An 18,494-nucleotide genomic window follows, 5' to 3' on the forward strand; every position below is an offset into this window, starting at 1 on the left:
ACCATAGGGATTTTTTTGGGATTCTTTTGTTTCCATTCAAAGTGAAACTAGAGCTTCCCTGGAGTAGCTAGAAATTTAGGTAGCAACAAAAGGAATTCACGTAAGGCTAAAAGTTCCCTTTAATGCAATGGTTAGTTTTGTGCCCTTGCTTTCACCTTTTCCACAACTTGCTAGGTTGAGGGGTTGACAGTATAAGCAAAGGGGACTTGGGGCCAGAGGGGTAAGGGTAACGTTTTAAGAGGCAGGGTCCCACCTCTTAAATATATCATCCAGCTTTGATCAAGTTTGATGAATGAGAAACAAGAGTGAACACTCGGTCCAACCAAGCATGGCAAAATTACGAGTCTCGATGTTAAATAGGGTCTTCACAATGCACAAGAAGGAGAATGTGCAACATAACAATGATCAACACGAGAGAGAGAGAGAGAGAGAGAGAGAGAGAGAGAGAGAGAGAGAGAGAGAGAGAGAGAGAGAGAGAAGCGGATCATATATGATCAATATGATGGCAACAAAGTGCGAGGATGCTATTTGAGATCGATGCGTAAACCACTGCTCGAAAAAAATGTTTTTTTCAACCCTTAAAATTAAAAGCAATGCTTAGGCTTAATCAAGATTTAGACGTAAAAATCACTAAAAAATATACAAATGTTGGGGTTTATAACTAAAATGTACAAATTTCATCCCTTAAAATTAAAAACAATATGAGATTTCAGCCGGGATTTCTGAATTTACGCGGGGAAAATTACACTACGAACCAGGTTATGTGAGCATTGGCGTAAACGATGCTAACACTAGAGAGAGAGTACTTCTCTCCTCTTCTCCTCTTTTATATAAAACCCCTACACCTTAGCTATTATCATTTTTGTGATTTCCCTACTCTCTTTCCCCCTTAACGAGGGTCGCCCTAACCCAGGGTGGGTTGGATGTCAAAGCTTTTTGAGAATAATAGTTTTTGACTCCAGGATCAGACATCTCCATCTATCCAACGTTCTCGCAGGTAAGCCCCTCCCGCTCTGCTTGTTAAAGCTTTCATTGCTTGTCTTGCAGTGATAAAATCCATCTCCTCCTCCTCCTTTGCAACGAAGAACTTTTTTTTTCCTTGCACAGTTCTACGCCTTAACCTAATCATCCCTATTTGTCTCAATCATTCTGTTTAATCGAATCAAGAAGCAGTATCTGTCGCGTGGATCTGTTTATATACATCAAAGATTTGGAGCTCTGCAGAAACCTGGAGGTTGTCCTTCATCCAGGTGAAAGTAAGTAAAGTTAAGCTTGATATAAAGTAGTTTGATTCTTTTTGTATACAGTTTGAGCTTCAACATTTCTTTAGGGTTGAAACTATTAGGGTAACCTTTGAATGTCACAAGAAAATGCACAGTTTAGAGTTTCATTTGTTAGGAATACGGATTTTTAGATCTACAGCAGAGGTAGGGTTTCAGCTTTTAGGGTCACAAAGTTTGAATTTGTGGTAGGGTTTTGAGCTTTTAGATTTATTGACACTACAGAATAAAACGCCAAGATTGTACTACTTCTAGGGTTTCTGTTAAGCAGTGCTAAGGTAAGGCATTACCTTTAGGTTGCATCCTTTAGGGTTACTATACTGATGAGGGGTTACCAGAAAAATGTGAAGATTGTACCACACTTAGGGCTTCATCACTCAGGGATGCAGTTGCAATCGATGGGCTGCCAAAAAATGTTAAGATTCTGTTTTAGGGTTTTACAGATTTTTGGGTCAAAGTCAATGAGTTGTTACAAGAATAATGTGATGATTGTATTAATTTTTAGAGCTAGGGTTACAGTTGGTGGGGAATCTTATTGTTTCTAGGTAGGATTTCAGCTTGTAGGGTCACATTTGGTAGGGAGATACTGCATAGATGGATAGACATTTCTTTATATGTGCATGTGAGCACGTGTGCATGCATGGATGCACATATATATGTATGAATGTATGTCAAGTCTGTAGGTTTACAGAGTTTAGGGTTTGATCTTCTATTGTTCCAAATTTTAGGGTTTCAGCTTCTTCATCTACAGATATTAGGGTTTTCTTTTAGAGATGCAGATTGTAAGGCTTCAGCTTGTAGGCTTTTACAGTTTTCACTTTTTAATCTTAGTTGCTGATTGAAATCTAGGATGCCACTCTCATCTTTGCAAAATGGAAACCGAAAAGTAGCTATTGCGGTGGATCTTAGTGACGAAAGCGCATTTGCCGTGAGATGGGCAGTTGCAAACTACCTCCGGCCAGACGACTCTGTGATCATACTTCACGTTCAGCCTACCAGTGTCCTCTATGGGGCTGACTGGGGTGCCATGGAGCAGTCCATTGACACCAGTGATGAGGACACACAGCAGACTTTCGATGAGCTCACATCAAACAAGGCGGCAGACCTTGCGAAGCCCATCATGGATGCTGGGATACCATACAAGATCCACATTGTGAAGGATCATGACATGAAAGAACGTATTTGCTTGGAAGTGGAGAGGCTTGGAGTGAATGCTGTTATCATGGGAAGCAGAGGGTTTGGTGCATCTAGGAAGACCCATAAGGCCCGTTTGGGGAGTGTGAGTGATTACTGTGTACATCATTGTGACTGCCCCGTTGTGGTGGTGCGGTACCCCGAGGAGGAAAGAGAGGGTGATGAGCCTGGGGTTTTGGAGAAGCTGCCGGAGGAAGAGAAGGAAGGTGACGATGAGTGGCATGATGTGCATGTGGATGAAAGTAAAGAGAAGCAGCATGGTGCAGATGGGACAGATGGCTCTGTGATTGTTGAAGAAGCTCCAACTGTACCTTAGAAAGCATAAAATCAGATGCTCAAGAACCCTTTTCAGGATGGAAGTCAGACAATCATCAGTGCAAGGATGGATTATATATGGGCTTGAAGAAAATCACCATTTTCTTTTACTACAGGTGCTAGGGAATCTTTTAGCTGTCCTAAGTTTAATTAAAGCCATGGTGTGAGGTTGTTTTTGAGACCATGAATTTCCATTTTTGTCTGTTTTTTTGTTTGTAAGGCTGTGAAGTCTATGGGGTACTTTTAAAAAAAGTTCTTAAGGAGATACTCTAGCTCGACGTCATACTTCTTATGTTGTCTTCTTTTGTTGTGAATCTTTGTTGGTTTTAAAAGGCTGCTCAAAGGTATCTTCCTTTCATAGCTTGGATACAGTTTTGTATGGCTAAGTGAAGTTTGGTTACACCCCACCCGTGCTGCAGGGGGGAGTTAGGATGGTGGCAAGATTTCCTGTCAATCTCTAATGGGTGGCCTAGATTTGCCTCTGCTTACAAGTAGGGCGTGGTTGTGTTACATGCTAGCAAGTGCCCGTGAGTGGGGCGCAACTTGGGTTGTTTGTGGACTACCGCTTATCAATTAAATTGCTAATAGATTGATTATGGAATGTCACTTAGAAGTTGGCTTTGCAGTTTTAGTAGTTGGAGTACTAGTTAGTAGCTATACTCTTGGTTAGCAGTTACAAGTGGGCTGGAAGTGGAGTAATCGTGTTGTATGGTTGCTATTGAAAACCTTGAGTGATAAGGTTTGATAAGGATCATTAAGCTGTGGTCTGAAACATATCCTTCGTTAGGGATTGATTCACATGGAAAATAAATGCTTTGCATGCTTGGGCCTTGTTCACATTGCTCCATTGATTTCTGGATTGGGACACACACAACATTTAGTGACTTGGGCTCCATCAACATAAGAGACGTCAACTTTACTATAGGCAACATCGAAAAGGGTGACACCGGCATGGGCTTCTTTACCGGCTCGTGTGACATTGATATTAACATTGTCATGGGCATGTATGTGATTGGTCAGCATAACCAGCAGCATTTTCCTTTTTTGTGAAGCTTATGTTGTAAACCTTAAATGGCTATTATAAGCTAGTATATGTAAACCATCTACCGAGAAATTCTTTGCCTAGTGTTAGGAGTATTACAAGATCTTCAAACCTCCAACACTAGCCATGATAACTTTGCATCTGAGTAAATAGACTCTAGTATGCTGTCATGTGCATGATCAATGCCATGTACGTTCTCAGGGCTAATCCAGAAGGGGCCAGCCAGTAAAAGACGAGTGGAACCAGAATTTAGGAGCCTCATGTGCAGAATCTGTGGTGGACTTGGAGTAGGGGGATCATGGAGGAGGATGTTGTCGGCTGGTTCCAGAGGGCTGTCGGCTGATTCCAGAGAGCCAAGGGGCTGGAGCACATTAAGAATGACAAGGCGGCTGATAAAGGGGCTTGCGTTTTTGTATTTATGCCAAGGCTGCTGGCCGACTGTTGGTCGGCCAGCTCTCCAAATGATCCAAGGCCTATAAATAGGCACTCATGCTCATTGTTCTAGCCATTCAACCCTCCAGGGGTTTGGGTCAGTAGGAGTCCCATAGGGGGACAGTTTTGGGTGTTATTCACCTTTTATTCAAGGCAGCCTAGGGTTGTGTGTAAGAGTACCTTTTTGTACTATAGTAATATACTGAATTTCTAGCATCTCTCTCTCTCTCTCTCTCTCTCTCTCTCTCTCTCTCTCCTGTGTTTTGCATCATGTTGCCAAGAGTGTGTAGGGTTGAAAGAAGACCCCCAGAGCTTCCGCGTGTTACATTGGTATTAGAGCATCAGGCTCAGCAAAGCTAAACACCGATTCAGTCCCATATGACGGTGTACAGGTCCAAGGTACAGGAAAGTACACGGATGCAAAGTCCAAGGCAAGGAGCACAGAATCGGGAAGAGCTCTCAGGAGGTTTGTTGGTGGTGTTCCACAGTGCCAAAGGGGATGGCAGTCTTGTGAGCCAGATAGGTTCTCGGGCAACGGTCCCAAGGGAGGTTTATCCTCCAAGGGTGATGTGAGAGTGCTAGACTCATTTCCTAGGAATGAAGACCAAGACGGTGTTCAGAGTCAGGGCAGGAATGGATTGTGGGCTAGATGGAACAGATGCATAGATCTTCGTCTGAGTCAGAGTGGTTTGGAGAACAAGCTGGGCTTTCAGAGAAAAGGGTTGCTAGGGATGGATGGATGACAGGGGGACTTCGGGAAAAGGATTGGGATGATGACAGTCATCCAAGAGCAGGTTGGATTCCCGTCATCAAGTTTAGCAGAGGGGGATGTCATGCGCATGATCAATGCCATGTACTTTCTCGGGGCTAATCCAGAAGGAGGCAGCCAGTAAAAGATGAGTAGAACCAGGATTTAGGAGCCTCAGGTGCAGAATCTGTGGTGGACTTGGAGGAGGGCATGGGGATCATGGAGGAGAATGCTGTCGGTTGGTTCCAGAGGGTATCGGCTGATTCCAAAGAGCCAAGGGGCTGGAGCGTATCAAGAAAGACAAGGCGGCTGATGGCTTGCGTTTTTGTATTTATGCCAAGGCTACTGGCCGACTGCTCGGCCAGCTCTCCAAAGGATCCAAGGCCTATAAATAGGCAGTCATGCTCATTGTTCTAGCCATTCAACCCTCTAGGGGTTTGGGTCGGTAGGAGTCCCATAGGGAGACAATTTTGGGTGTTATTCACCTTTTATTCAAGCAGCCTAGGGTTGTGTGTGAGAGAACCTTTTTGTACTATAGTAATATATTGAATTTCCAGCATCCATCTCTCTCTCTCTCTCTACTCTCTCTCTATATCTGTGTTTTGCATCAACATGTTGCCAGGAGTGTTTAGGGTTGAAAGAAGACCCCCAGAGCTTCCGTGTGTTACATATGCATACTTGGGGAGGAGAGTTATGGCTCCCTAGATCTTTGATACACAAAACTAAGACAAGTTTGAGGTACTTGAAGCATTAAAAATAGTGCCTCAAAAGCAATGAAGATATGCCACCTCGTCAAGTGTCAATCATCACCATAATAGTGGTCCAAGCACGCATAAATGAAAGTACACCACTCCTATGATTACTCCATGAAAAGAGGAGTGAATCTGGCTTTCTTTGGAAGTCATCTTCTAACCAATGAAGTCCTTGGCATAAAAGGAACTTTGGCTTTCTATGGAAGTCATCCTCTAACGAGTAGTCCATGCCATGAAAGGAAAATATAAGAATCTCTCCCAAGATGCCCTTTCAAGTAGGTGAAAGGAAAATATAAGAATCTCTCCCAAGATGCCCTTTCAAGTAGGTGAATGGTGTCATTATATCCCCCCCTTATTATCCCCACGGGTTCTACAATGATCCAATGATCTGACTTGAGGGAGAGAGCCTATGATGGCATTCCAAAAAAGAATTCATTCTTCTTGGAGGTTAGGAGCATACACATAGAGAGCATACCAATTTTTAATCCACCCTGCATAACCATAATCCATTGTGTTTTGGAAGGAATTTTAACTCCATAACCAATCATATAAGAAAGAAATACAATTGTCAATGAAGTACATGCTCCACCTTTAGCTCCATTTATAGTGGACCACTCTATAGTGAACCAAAATTGTGCCCAGATAAAAGCTTGCCAGATCTACTCCCCATTGGTGACATCAAGCTTATGCTCTTGCGTGATTAGAACATTTGTACTTTTTGACTTTCAATAAGAAATACAGTTGTCAATGAAGTACATAACCAATCATATAAGAAAGAAATACAACTCTACTGTACATCACCATGCAATACATCCTCATGTAATAAATCCCTATGTAATACATCCTGCTTTGTGAAGGTGATGCATCAACATCTACAATTGTCCCACTATAATGGGATCTCACATTGTTATTATCAAGTGGGGATTAGGAGAGGGTGTATGCTTGTCAACCCATCTACAAACCCAAACAAGCCATGGTTTGGGTGTATGGATTAGGGGTGGGTGTACACTTGTCAACCCATCTACAAACCCAAACAAGTCGTGGTTTGGGTGTACAGATTAGGAGTGGGTGTATGCTTGTCAACCCAACTACAAACCCAAATGAGTCGTGATTTGGGTGCATCGGGGGGTGGAGGCCATCTACTAAAGGAAATCTAGGCGTGCTTTATCATAGTTGCCAACTGACTACTTCACCAAGTCAGTTGAGGCTAAAGCTACACCAAAAGCTAACATGAGACGGCTGAGGCCATCTACTAAAGGAAATCTAGGCGTGCTTTATCATAGTCGTACTTCACCAAGTCAGTTGAGGCTAAAGCTACACCAAAAATTGACATGGGATCTATCACCAAGTTCGTATATGAATATGTGATTACTCATTTTGGTTGCTTGCCAGAAATAGTGAGTTTATCAACAAAGTGGTGGAGTTCTTGCTCAAAGAAGTCCTTATGTGTGGTGCATAGAAAATCGACACCTTACTAGCCACAAGTGTTGCATGGGAAAATGACACCTTACTACCCATAAGTGAATGGACAAGCCAAAAGCACAAAAAAAACATTGCACACCATTCTCATCAAGATGGTAGAGGCATCCGGAAGCGATTAAGATAATAAGTTATGCTTTGGTATATGGGCCTACCACACCACCTACAAAGTGGCTATCAACAATACACCTTTCCAACAGCTTGCATTCGGGCTTGACGTAGTCATGCCAATGGAACACTTGGTTCCAAGCCTCCAAATTGCAACAAGTCATAATCTTAAAGGAAACCCCTCACAAAGAGCTTAGTTGCCTTAGATCAACTAAGTGAGCAAAGATTAGTTAGGGATTGAATCCTAGCGTGACAATTCCCATAGAGCTTGACTCACACTTTACCATGCTTGTTTGCTTGGAACGGGCTTCTTCCAAGAAGATTTTGATTCAATGTGAAGGCAAAACCTCAGAGACTCTTGAGAGTAGCCTATTTTCAAATGTTCTTATTTTGATACCACTAGAACTTCTTGACTGTGCTAGAGGACTCTAATGAGCTTACTCACACCACAAAAGATGCCACATCACCTACCAAATAGGCTGCCTAAATTGTGTCCACATCTAGATTCAATTAACTCTAATGCATATCCATTCAAGATGACATTCTAGACCTCAGCCATGATGTTACTTGGGATCTTCACTTTTCTCATTTTCCAATTAAAGTTACATAATAAATCTAACCTTTATACCACATGAAAATCAACAAGTCATGCTTCCCCTAAAATATACACATTGTAGTGCCATCATCACACTTTCAACAGATTGCTAGTTAGTAGTTGAGATATAAACTTATCTAGTTAATGGTTATAATAAACTACTAATGGACTATTAGCTAGCAATTGGACAATGGTGAAGATGTTGTGGATTACATTGGGAGTCTAATAGTAGTGAAGTACCTACCAAATGGGAGGATTGGGATACGCACACACCTCTATGAGAAGATACCAATACTAGTAAATAACAATAATGTTAGCGAGCAATATTGTTGGCTATATTAACCTATGCAAATCAATTCATTTTTGACCTCCATCCATGGATCAATTATTGGCACAATTGAATCAACATTTGGCCATCAAATTCATGGTTTGATTAAGTGTCCAATTGAGATAAAATTATACTAATATTGGGCCCAATTAAGAAGTACAAATCAACCTACTAAATGGTTTCTTAATCGTTTAACCGATTGAGGCTTTAACCAAGTCCTTATCTTCATGCTTAAACTTGTCCCTAGTTTGCCTAGATATTCATCTAATTAAGATTAAAATCAAGCTAAAGAAGTCTTGGAATCAAGATAAGTGCTCGTTCGAGTGGGTAAGATGGCAAAGCACCTTATAGTAGGTCGGGCAGGTGAAACCATGTTAAACTATGGAGCCATTACATACGTCACTTCCGAATGGTGCATCCTTGCATCACCAAGGGTGGAAAGGTTTGGATGGTGGTCCAGGATACGCCATGAAGTTAGAATACTAGGGTAAGTGGTATGCTTTAGAACCGATCTGCAAACAGTCAGATGTAGGGTAAATTGGTGAGAAACTTTGGGTAGCCTTGTGCTGCCATATATATAGGCAGTGATGTGTGTGAACACACCTAGGACCGTCGAGGTACTTTTTCCCTCCTTAGGAGGTTTTTTTCCTCGGCTTATATATACGCCCATCCTTCTAGGGCTAACTTATCTTTGTACATTGACACAATCTAATACACTATGTGTTGTGTGCATTCTTGCTTCTTCTTCTCTAAGCTTTGTGTGCTTTCCTGCAACCCTAATTCCAACAATTGATATCAGAGCAAGCATCGGCTCCTAGGGCTACGCCGCTAGCACCCTCTGACTCACGTTCTCCGATTGAGGTGAGCTTTCACGAGCACTTGCAGGTCCCTATACTCTCTGCAGATCAACCCGTTGGGCTATGCGTTCTCAAAAATTGCATTTGAGGTTGTTTCGGGCTCCGTTTTTGCATTACAAGTTTTGTACATGTGTTTTCGTCATTTTGTGCAAAAATTTCGATAGTGCAATTTTCTGCAAAACAGGCATACGTATTCTATTGTGGATCGTGCTACATAGCATGAGTTGTTTTCTGTTCAGTCTTTGCTTCATTATAGGTAGCTTTTATATCAGTTTCAGTCGGTGGCCCCATGGCTGATAACAGCAATGATGTATTTCGCATGTTGTCTACTGCTACTGATGAAAATTGGATGGAGACAGCAACTACCCACTTTGGGCATACATGATGCAGCATGTTTTGGTTGCAAAAGGAGTGTGGAACATTGTGCAGGGTATGGATGTACATCCAGGTTCTGTGGATGTAGGATCTGTTGAGGATGTTGCAGGTTCTAGCAGCTCTACTGTTGCTGCTGTTTTATCCATTGCTGCGAACAGGCTCGTTGGGATGGTAAACATGCGTAGGCTCATGCCTTGATTGCACTTTCTGTCAAACATAACATCACTCCACATATTCGTTTAGCTAAAATAGCAAAACAGGCTTGGGATATTCTAGTTGGTTTGTATGCAGGTCGTTAACGAGGTAAAAATCTCTTACCTGCGTAAAGAGATAGAATCGAAGATTATACAGGAAGATGATGACATGAATGTTTTTCTTGTTTGCTGAGATTAAAGATCTCAAGGAGCAGTTGATTTCTACAGGTGAGATTATTCTTGATCATTCTCTTGTGCAGATTGTTCTTGATGCTTTACCTGAGTCATATCAGACTTTTGCTTCCACGTGGAGACTTGTTTACTGAGTGAGGACAGACCTGATGTGGTCAAGTATGATACTTTAGTCATCAACAAGCTCTTGCAAGAAGCGCAGTCCAGGCAAAACAGGGCTAGGCAGCATGCAGTTGATCAGGCATTTGTTGCTGTGCCCAGCAGGTAGCCCCTTCCACTGTTTCTTCTCCTATTAGTAGGTCTGCAACTTCTTCTCCTTCCACAGGTAGCAACAATAGGTCTGAGAAGGCTCTTGATAAAGGCAAGAAAAAAATCAGGTGCAACTATTATAAGGCAACTGATCATGTCATTAAGAATTACCCTAAGCTAAAGGCTAAAGAGGCAAAGAAAAAAGAGTCAAATGCAGCCACAATAGCGGATACTTATACAAATACAGATTCTGTAAATGTTGTGCAGGATACAGAATGGTGGGTGTCTAGCGTGTATTGCCAGTTTGACCCATATGATGCATGTTTGGCAGTTTCTGTTGACTCTGATGTATGGTATTTTGACAGTGGTGCTACAAAGCACATTACCTCACATCGTGATATGTTCACTTGTCTTGAGGCTGTCCCTAATGGGAATACTGTCACATGTGCCAATAATGCTTCTTACCCAGTGAAGGGCATTGGTAAAATTATGCTTATTACTGCTGCAAATGACAGCGCTTTCACACTTTTAGATGCTTTGTATGTGCTAGGGATAAAGAAGAATCTATTGTCTGTCTCTGCGCTTGTGCTAGACTTGGACTTGTAGTCAAATTTGTGGATGACAAATGTACTATTCATGATTTTACTTCCAGTGATACGATTATTGCATTTGGCATCTTGTTTCGTGGGCTGTATAGGCTCAATTCTTATGACAAGTGTGTGGAAGATTCAGCAAATGCAGTTTCTGATGAAAAGGCAGTTTCAGATGCAAAACTATGGCATGCTCGTTTTGGTCATCTGAACTTTGCTAGTTTGCTGCGTTTGTAGAAATTTGATATGGTTGCTTAATTGCCCTCTCTTGAGGCACCATTAAAACATGTTTGTGAAGGCTGTATTTTGGGCAAAATGCAGCGTTCTGCGTTTCCAAAGGATGGTTCTATGCGGGCCACTCGCAAATTGCAACTTGTACATAGTGATGTATGTGGGCCTATGCAAACTCCGTCATTTGGTAAACACTTGTACTTCGTGACTTTCATTGATGATTAATCAAGGCATGCATGGGTATATCCACTGAACGCAAAGTCCGAAGTGTTTTTGTGCTTCAAACAGTTTTTGCTTATGGTTGAAAATGTATCCAATTGTACTGTGGACACCCTCCGTTCTGATCGAGGGGGGGAGTACATGTCTAAAGAGTTTGCTACATTTCTGGCTAGTCGTGGGATAAAACACCAATGTACAGTGCCGTATATCCCTCAGCAAAATGATGTTGCTGAGAGGAAAAACATGTTACTTATGGAGATGGCACGATGTATGGTCAAGAGCCAAGATTTGCCACATGCGTTTTGGCTTGATGCTGTCATGTGTGCTGCATATGTACTCAACAGGTGTCCTACTAAGGCCTTGCAGTCTGTTACTCCATACAAAGCTTAGCATGACGCAGGAAGCCTTCTATTGGTCACTTGCGTGTCTTTGGTTGCTTGGCCTATGCTTTAGTGCCTGTGCAACAACGTAGAAAATTGGATGATAAGGCTGTCAAATGCATTTTTATTGGTTACAGTGCTGAGAGCAAGGGTTACAGATTGTATCATCCACAGTCAAAGCGTATCTTGATTAGTCGAGATGTTGTTTTTGTGGAAGATGCTGTGTAGCCTTTGTTATCATGTACCAAAGAGACAGGTGTGAGCTCACGGGATGTATTTGATACGTTGTTGCCTCTGTTTACAGGTGGGAATACAAATGTAAGTCCTAATGAGACAAATATTCAGCCTATGCAGATTTCAAACGACATCATACATCAGCCTATTTCTGATGCAGATTTACATGATGTAATTTATGAGGATAGGGCTGAAAATGAGCACAGGCTAGAGGTATGCCTAAATGGCTGGTGCAAACCTTGCGTGATAGTAAAATTGATGCACTTATTTTTAGTCGTACTCGTTCAGGTTTTTAGCATGCCTCTTATGCATCATATTGTTATGCTTTGGCTGTGTCTAGTATGTGTGAAGAGGAAGAACGTCTTTCATTTGATGAGGCACAAAAATCAGAAAATTGGTTGGCTACAATGCAAAGTGAATATGATGCTATAATGAAGAATGGTACATGGTCTTTGTGTGATTTGCCTGTTGGTAAAAAGGTAATTGGATGTAAGTGGGTTTTTACGAAAGCCAAATGGCAGTGTTGATCGCTATAAGGCTAGACTTGTTTTGCAAAGGGTTATGCTCAAGAATTTAAGGGCATTGCCTTTGCTTCCACTTGTCGTATGACTACTATTCATAGCATTTGTGCATTGGTAGCTCATAATGGTTGGAATGTACATCAGTTGGACATAAAGACTGCGTTCTTGAATGGAGATTTGCATGAGGAGGTGTATGTATCGCAGCCTTTTGGTTTTGTTCAAAGAGGGCAGGAAAGAAAAAGGCTTTATATGGTTTAAAGTAAGCTCCACGAGCTTGGTATGAAAAGATACATGTATATTTGACTGCACATGGTTTTCAGAATAGTCCAACAGAAAGCACTTTGTATGTTAAACATGTGGATGATGTACATCTAATCATTGCTCTCTATGTCGATGACATGTTGCTCACAGGACCAAATGAGAGTCATATTGCTGATTTTAAGGCTGATTTGAATGCCTCTTTTGAAATGTCGGATTTGGGACATTTGCATCATTATTTGGGGATACAATTTAAGCACTGTGATGGAGGTATTGCTTTGTGTCAGACAAAGTATATTGAGACATTGTTGCGGAGATTTGGCCTTGAAGACTACAAGCCTATTGCTACTCCAATGGAGACAGGTTTGAAGTTGAGTCTTCATGATGCTGGAGATCACTTTGATGTCACACTCTATCAGACAACTGTTGGTTGCCTCGTTTATGTATGCATTACAAGGCCGGACATTCAGTTTGTAGTCTCACAGGTGAGCAGGTTTATGCATAGCCCAGGGTCTCAGCATTGGAAGGCAGTTAAACTTTCGCTACTTGAGTGGCACCATACATCTTGGGTTGTTTTATCCCAAGGGGGGATCGTTGTCGCCAGATTTACATGCTTTTTTGGAATCAGATTGGGCTGGTTGCTATGACACAAGAGTGTCCACAAGTGGTTTTTGTTTCATACTTGGTAGCTCATGCATATCTTGGTTGAGCAAGAAGCAACCTACTGCGGCCACTTCTAGTTGTGAAGCTGAGTATAGGGTAGCTTTCACAGCTACGGTTGAGTGTGTGTGGATAACTTGGGTGTTGGATAGGAGTCTGCCACCTCTATCTACACTGACAGTCAGAGCGCATTGGCAGTTGCGAGAAACCCAGTTTTTCATGCTCGCACAAAGCACATTGAGGTGCATTATCACTATGTCAGGGAGAGACTCTCAGCAGGAGAGATCAGCTTGGCATATGTGCCAACACAGGACAACCTCGTCGATCTTTTCACAAAGGCGCTTCCTCGTGAGAAGTTTGAAGCTTTCTGCAAAGCTTTGGGCTTGCTTCCCTTTGTGGATTGATCTACTTCAGGCATGGCACTTCCCTATACATGAGTGCCAGCTCTCGTTCACACCATCACTCCTCCCAGGGGGGATTTGTTGCCATATATATAGGCAGTGATGTGTGTGAACACACTTAGGACCACCGGGGCACTTTTTCCTCCTTAGGAGATTTTTTCCCCCGGCTTGTATATACGCCCATCCTTCTAGGGCTAACTTATCTTTGTACATTAACACAATCTAATACACTGTGTGTTGTGTGCATTATTGCTTCTTCTTCTCTAAGCTTTGTGTGCTTTCTTGCAACCCTAATTCCAACACCTTGGTGGTAGTAGGCAATGTGTTGAGGCAGCATGGAAAGTGATAGCAATGTAGAGGTTCTTCATACTAGGCCTTTATTGGTTATGGAAGTGGCATGGACCCCGTCAACATTAGGTAGTTGGTGAAAGTGGTCCACACCCAGAATGAGCGGCACCAAGATTACCCTGGAATGATTGGTATAGATAAATAGTGGTCTAGATCTTCATGGCTCGACATGAGTATATCCCGATCTCACAACATGATGCCTAGGGATTGGGCTTCTTCTTGTTGGCTGTTAATGGCTATCGCACCTTCCAAGAGAGAACTCTAAACATTCACCACCATTGAAAGAAGCGTAGACAACAACCATTGTTAGGTACTTACCAATGCTTTAAGCTCACGTCCCTTGAGGTCCCCAAGCTCACTTCGAAAGCTTCAATCCTCCAAGATCCACCTCCACACTGTCACTGTAGAGTCGCTCGCACCACAACACAAGGCAATCTCTCTCTCACTCCTCTACACACACATACATGCATAGAGAAGGAACATGCACTAGAGTACACTCTAACGACACACTCTCTCTCTTTCTCACAAGACAAGGCAAGAGCTCTCATAGTACAAAGGGGGATTGTGTCCTTCTATTATGAGAAAATGCCTTATATACAATTGGCCCTTATTCACACTTAGGCACCCAAAACTTACTACTTAAGGCCTTAGGTGGTCAATACTCATAATGTATAACTTTTATACTTATTAATATCCTCAAATGGAGGAGTATATTTGTTAATCTAAAATGGGATTAACATCCCCCCTACTTGATGTAGGTTCTGGCCTCAAAACCTGTTACCTAGGCCGAAAGACCTGGTTGCCGAACTCATGCCTATAAAAGTTACGACGTGATTGAAGCTTTTTTAAGGTTCTTCAAAAGGCGGAGTGAGAGGTCCAAAACCCTGTGTCGACCATATCTTCAAAAGTGATATGCATGTAGCCTGGAAGACACCTTAGGCAATGATATTATAACATCATCCTCTTTCATTTGGCCCTGTGTTCATGTCAAAAAGGAGTTGCTTTGCACTAAATCCATCATACCGCTCCTTTGGTTGATCAAGAAGCACCACGATCAACTTCAAAAATTTGATAGTTTTGCCACGACATCTGGATCTGGAATACGACGCTGTGCTCGTATCCATGTTAGCATTTGTTGTCATTGTTGTGCTATATTTGAAAATGTTGTTGGAAAAAATTATGGGAAATTGTAGCACACATGTGAATCCCATTGCTTTGCATCATGGAAGTGCAGTGGGGTAAACCTCCACTTAATTGGCATGTACATTGGATCAACCCTTTGGCTTGGTGGTGAACGCTAGTACTGGTAGTTGTACTCTGGAATGATTAAGTACTCTTTACGCCACTCTGGTTGTATACCAAAATCTTGAATTCGAGGATTGGTACTATATGTGACGATGGCTGTATAACCGCCTCTTGCATGTACATGATTTGCTTTCCACCACCTACGAAAATAGTAGCTGATTGTAAATGTGACAATCCTGATTTCGAGCAGAGTAAGACCCGACAGATCATAAATGGTTGTTTGTGATCCAAATAAATCCACGTGGAGCCAGCTTTGTATGTTTTGCGACATTGGCCCATAAGGTTTCTTTTCCTGCCCCACTGGCAATAACTCTTCCAATTCAGGCAATGGTGCTCAGAGAGGATATGGTATATATGGTTGCCGTGTTGATGAGACTCTTGAATAGGCATTTGGCATGATTCTCCTGTTTGAGTCAAAAGGTGTGATTTGCATCAACACTTTGAACATCAGATTTGGTTTTAGTAATGGGTTGCTTGACTTGATAAGCCCTTCATATTCTACACATGACAAGGACTCAAGAATATTGCTGTCCAGTAAATGGCTAAAGGTCGTCTCTTAGTTGAATGTGACATACCTCTTGAAGTGGCCTTGTTGGTGGAGACGGGTGGGGTGCCAGCAACTCCTCAGGGGGGGCGAGAGTGTCAGTGGAAAATCTATAGGCATAGAAGGAAGACGAGAGAAATTGCAGTCAACCTCAGATTTGTTAGTAGGACTAACACTCGGATAAGGGTTTAGTATTTTATTGACTATAGAAGAAAACACTAGATAAGTATATGGAGTTGAAGAACCTTGTGTTTCTTCCTGGCCCTCTCCTGAACTAGGGGGTGGGTGGCCGGGCTTGTTTATTTTCATAAACTCCTGGAGTTCTATGATATCTTTTGAAGTTATGTCAGGATATTCAATATGCATTTTATAAAAGTTATATACCATAGTAGTCATCATGGCTTCTAAGTGGTTATGTATATAGCGATAGAGCTTTAGAATGCCAAATGGGTGATAAAGGGTGGATTCGGTTAGATTTAAGTGCTAGTGTGTATTATAAACTTCTATCCATCCATGACTAATGATCCAGTAGTAGCTTCATGCTACAACCTTGGAGTTGGCCAGTGTATTAGGAATATCATTTGGTATAAATAGGTCAAGTTTGTTGACACTGTTATCCAAGATGTCGGATTGCTGATGACAACCTACACCAACTTCATAGGTTTAACACAATTGGATTGCAAGGGGTAGAAGAATATATCACTTGGATCTGCTAGTAACCAGTCCCCTGAAAAATGCCCATAATGATAGTGTTAACAGTCATCTCCTATCTGCACACTACACATTAGGGCTTGTGTTGTGGGTGTGCCCGCCCATTTAGGTGTTCCTCCATTTTTTCCCACTTTTCGTAATTTTCCCCTATTTTTTCATGGTCATGGGGATGCCTTTTTGCTGGCCGACCAACATGGGGGGGTGGTATAAATACCACTCCTACAACCCCAACTTCATGTAGTTGTATCATCATACGGGATCTTGTATATAGTAGAGTTCATATACAGCTTGTCTCTCTCTCTCTCTTCTACGTTTATTCTTCCACACCTAGTTTTGCGTTTACAAGCCGGTGGTTCTCTCTTGTGTTTGCTCATCTTCATCGTGGAGTCTTGTTGCATGTGCTCTCAGCTATTTGTCTCATATCCGCTGCATATTCTGACATGGTATCAGAGCCCCAGGTGGCTTGAAGCTTGGTGACTTTGGAGAGCTTGCGGGACTGTTTCTTGAAGACCTTGCAGCTTGCGGGAGATTTGAAGAGCTTGCGGGACTGCTGGTTTTTCGGTGCTAATTGGAGATCTCTTGGGCTGTTCAGGACTTGGAGATTGGGTAGAAGGCGGCCATCACCGTTGGATAGCCACCTTGCATATTAGTTGTAGCCTCTTCTTCATTTTTTTTTCCCACCCACCCTCCCTTCACAACAAGACCAAAGTACCCCCCCCCCCCCGCGAGATGGTTGACTTGCTTGAGATGGCTGAGAAGCACGTGAAGATCCCTACTCTCCCCACATTCCCGGTGGATCGAGAGTTGGACGGGAACAACTATGGCATGTGGAAGGTTATGATGGAGTCTGTATTGGAGTCTTATGACTTGGATGATTTCATTATTGTTGGTGTTCCACAGCCAGAGTTGGAGGACGGGGAGCTTGTACCCTCTACTCGGAAAGGCTCATGCACAGTTGTCGGATCGTCGTGTCAATGCCTGTGTGCGTTCTTTCATCTTCCTTAATTGCACACTATCAGGTAAAAATCTAAAAGGTGTTTTGAGCTACTGTACATATGGGATGCGTGGTTTGTGAATAAGCTTTGCCCTGAATGCCTTGGCAAATGTATAGAGCAGGTGGTTTTGCAGTGAGCTGGTACACGCACGTTTTTTTAGAGGAGTAGGTGCTTGAGTTTGGAAGCTTTTTTATTGCAACAGTATGGTGTGTGGGTGGTTGCCAAATGCAGGGCACCGACGTTAATGGTCGTATTTTGGTAAGTCGAGGTGCTGATGAGATGATGGCCGTGGGCAGCTCTTGTTTTGGAAGGTTGTGGGTGCCGTTTGTTCAGGAAAAATACAAGGGAAAGGAGGAGCCATTGTAGTGTTGTGGCCATCATTGAGCTTTAAAAATAAATAAAAAAAACATAATACAAGTGGCCACCTTGCAAGGGTCCACATGGAGGCTTTGTACGCCACCAGCACATTCTCTCGAAAGTTGGCGAAGACGCAAAGGGTGCGAGAGTAGAAAAGGCTGCCGGGGGATTTTCTGTAGACTGGGGGACGCGTGAAGGGGTTGCCCCGCTGGAGCAGGGCTCGCGGGTGATCATAGCAGCGTGGAAGAGGGGGTCGCCCTGGTGATTCTGCAGAGAGCCGAAGCCTTGTGGGAGATACGTGGAGGCAGCTGAGGTGCAGCGGTGGCTAGCGAATGATCTACGAGGGCTGGTGTGGGCCGCGTAGGAGCCGCCTGGTGAGATGCGAAGATTCGGGTGATACTGTGGAGAGTTGGGGGCTGAAGTAGCCGTGTGGGTGCGAAGGGCTGGTCGTCAACGAGACAGAGAAGGGCTGCCAGGCGAAGACAGTTGGGCTGTTGGCAAGGATACTGGTGAGCAGGTGCAAAGGAGTCGCCAGTGACAACGTAGCTAGGGGAGGTGGCCTTTGTTGGTTGGAACGATTGGCTGGGTGGTTCAGCTGCG

The 18,494-nt window shown here is 42.9% G+C and overlaps 1 pseudogene across 6 annotated transcripts; it reads left to right on the top strand.

The window, feature by feature from the left end:
- The first annotated feature begins 858 nt into the window (after positions 1-858).
- Positions 859-3,072, top strand: LOC147622589 (universal stress protein PHOS32 pseudogene; annotated as a pseudogene). Of its 6 annotated transcripts, none has more exons than XR_015269444.1 (3): positions 859-997; positions 1,168-1,256; positions 2,130-3,072. The product of XR_015269444.1 is annotated as a universal stress protein PHOS32 pseudogene, transcript variant X1 (transcript). The 6 variants fall into 6 exon arrangements; XR_015269447.1 differs by having other exon boundaries at positions 1,168-1,250; XR_015269446.1 differs by having other exon boundaries at positions 933-997; positions 1,174-1,256.
- Positions 3,073-18,494: the final 15,422 nt, after the last annotated feature.

The sequence above is a fragment of the Cibotium barometz genome, chromosome 28 (genome assembly GCF_041138505.1).
Source record: "Cibotium barometz isolate CiBa-2024 chromosome 28, ASM4113850v1, whole genome shotgun sequence".
NCBI classification, from domain to species: Eukaryota; Viridiplantae; Streptophyta; class Polypodiopsida; order Cyatheales; family Cibotiaceae; genus Cibotium; species Cibotium barometz.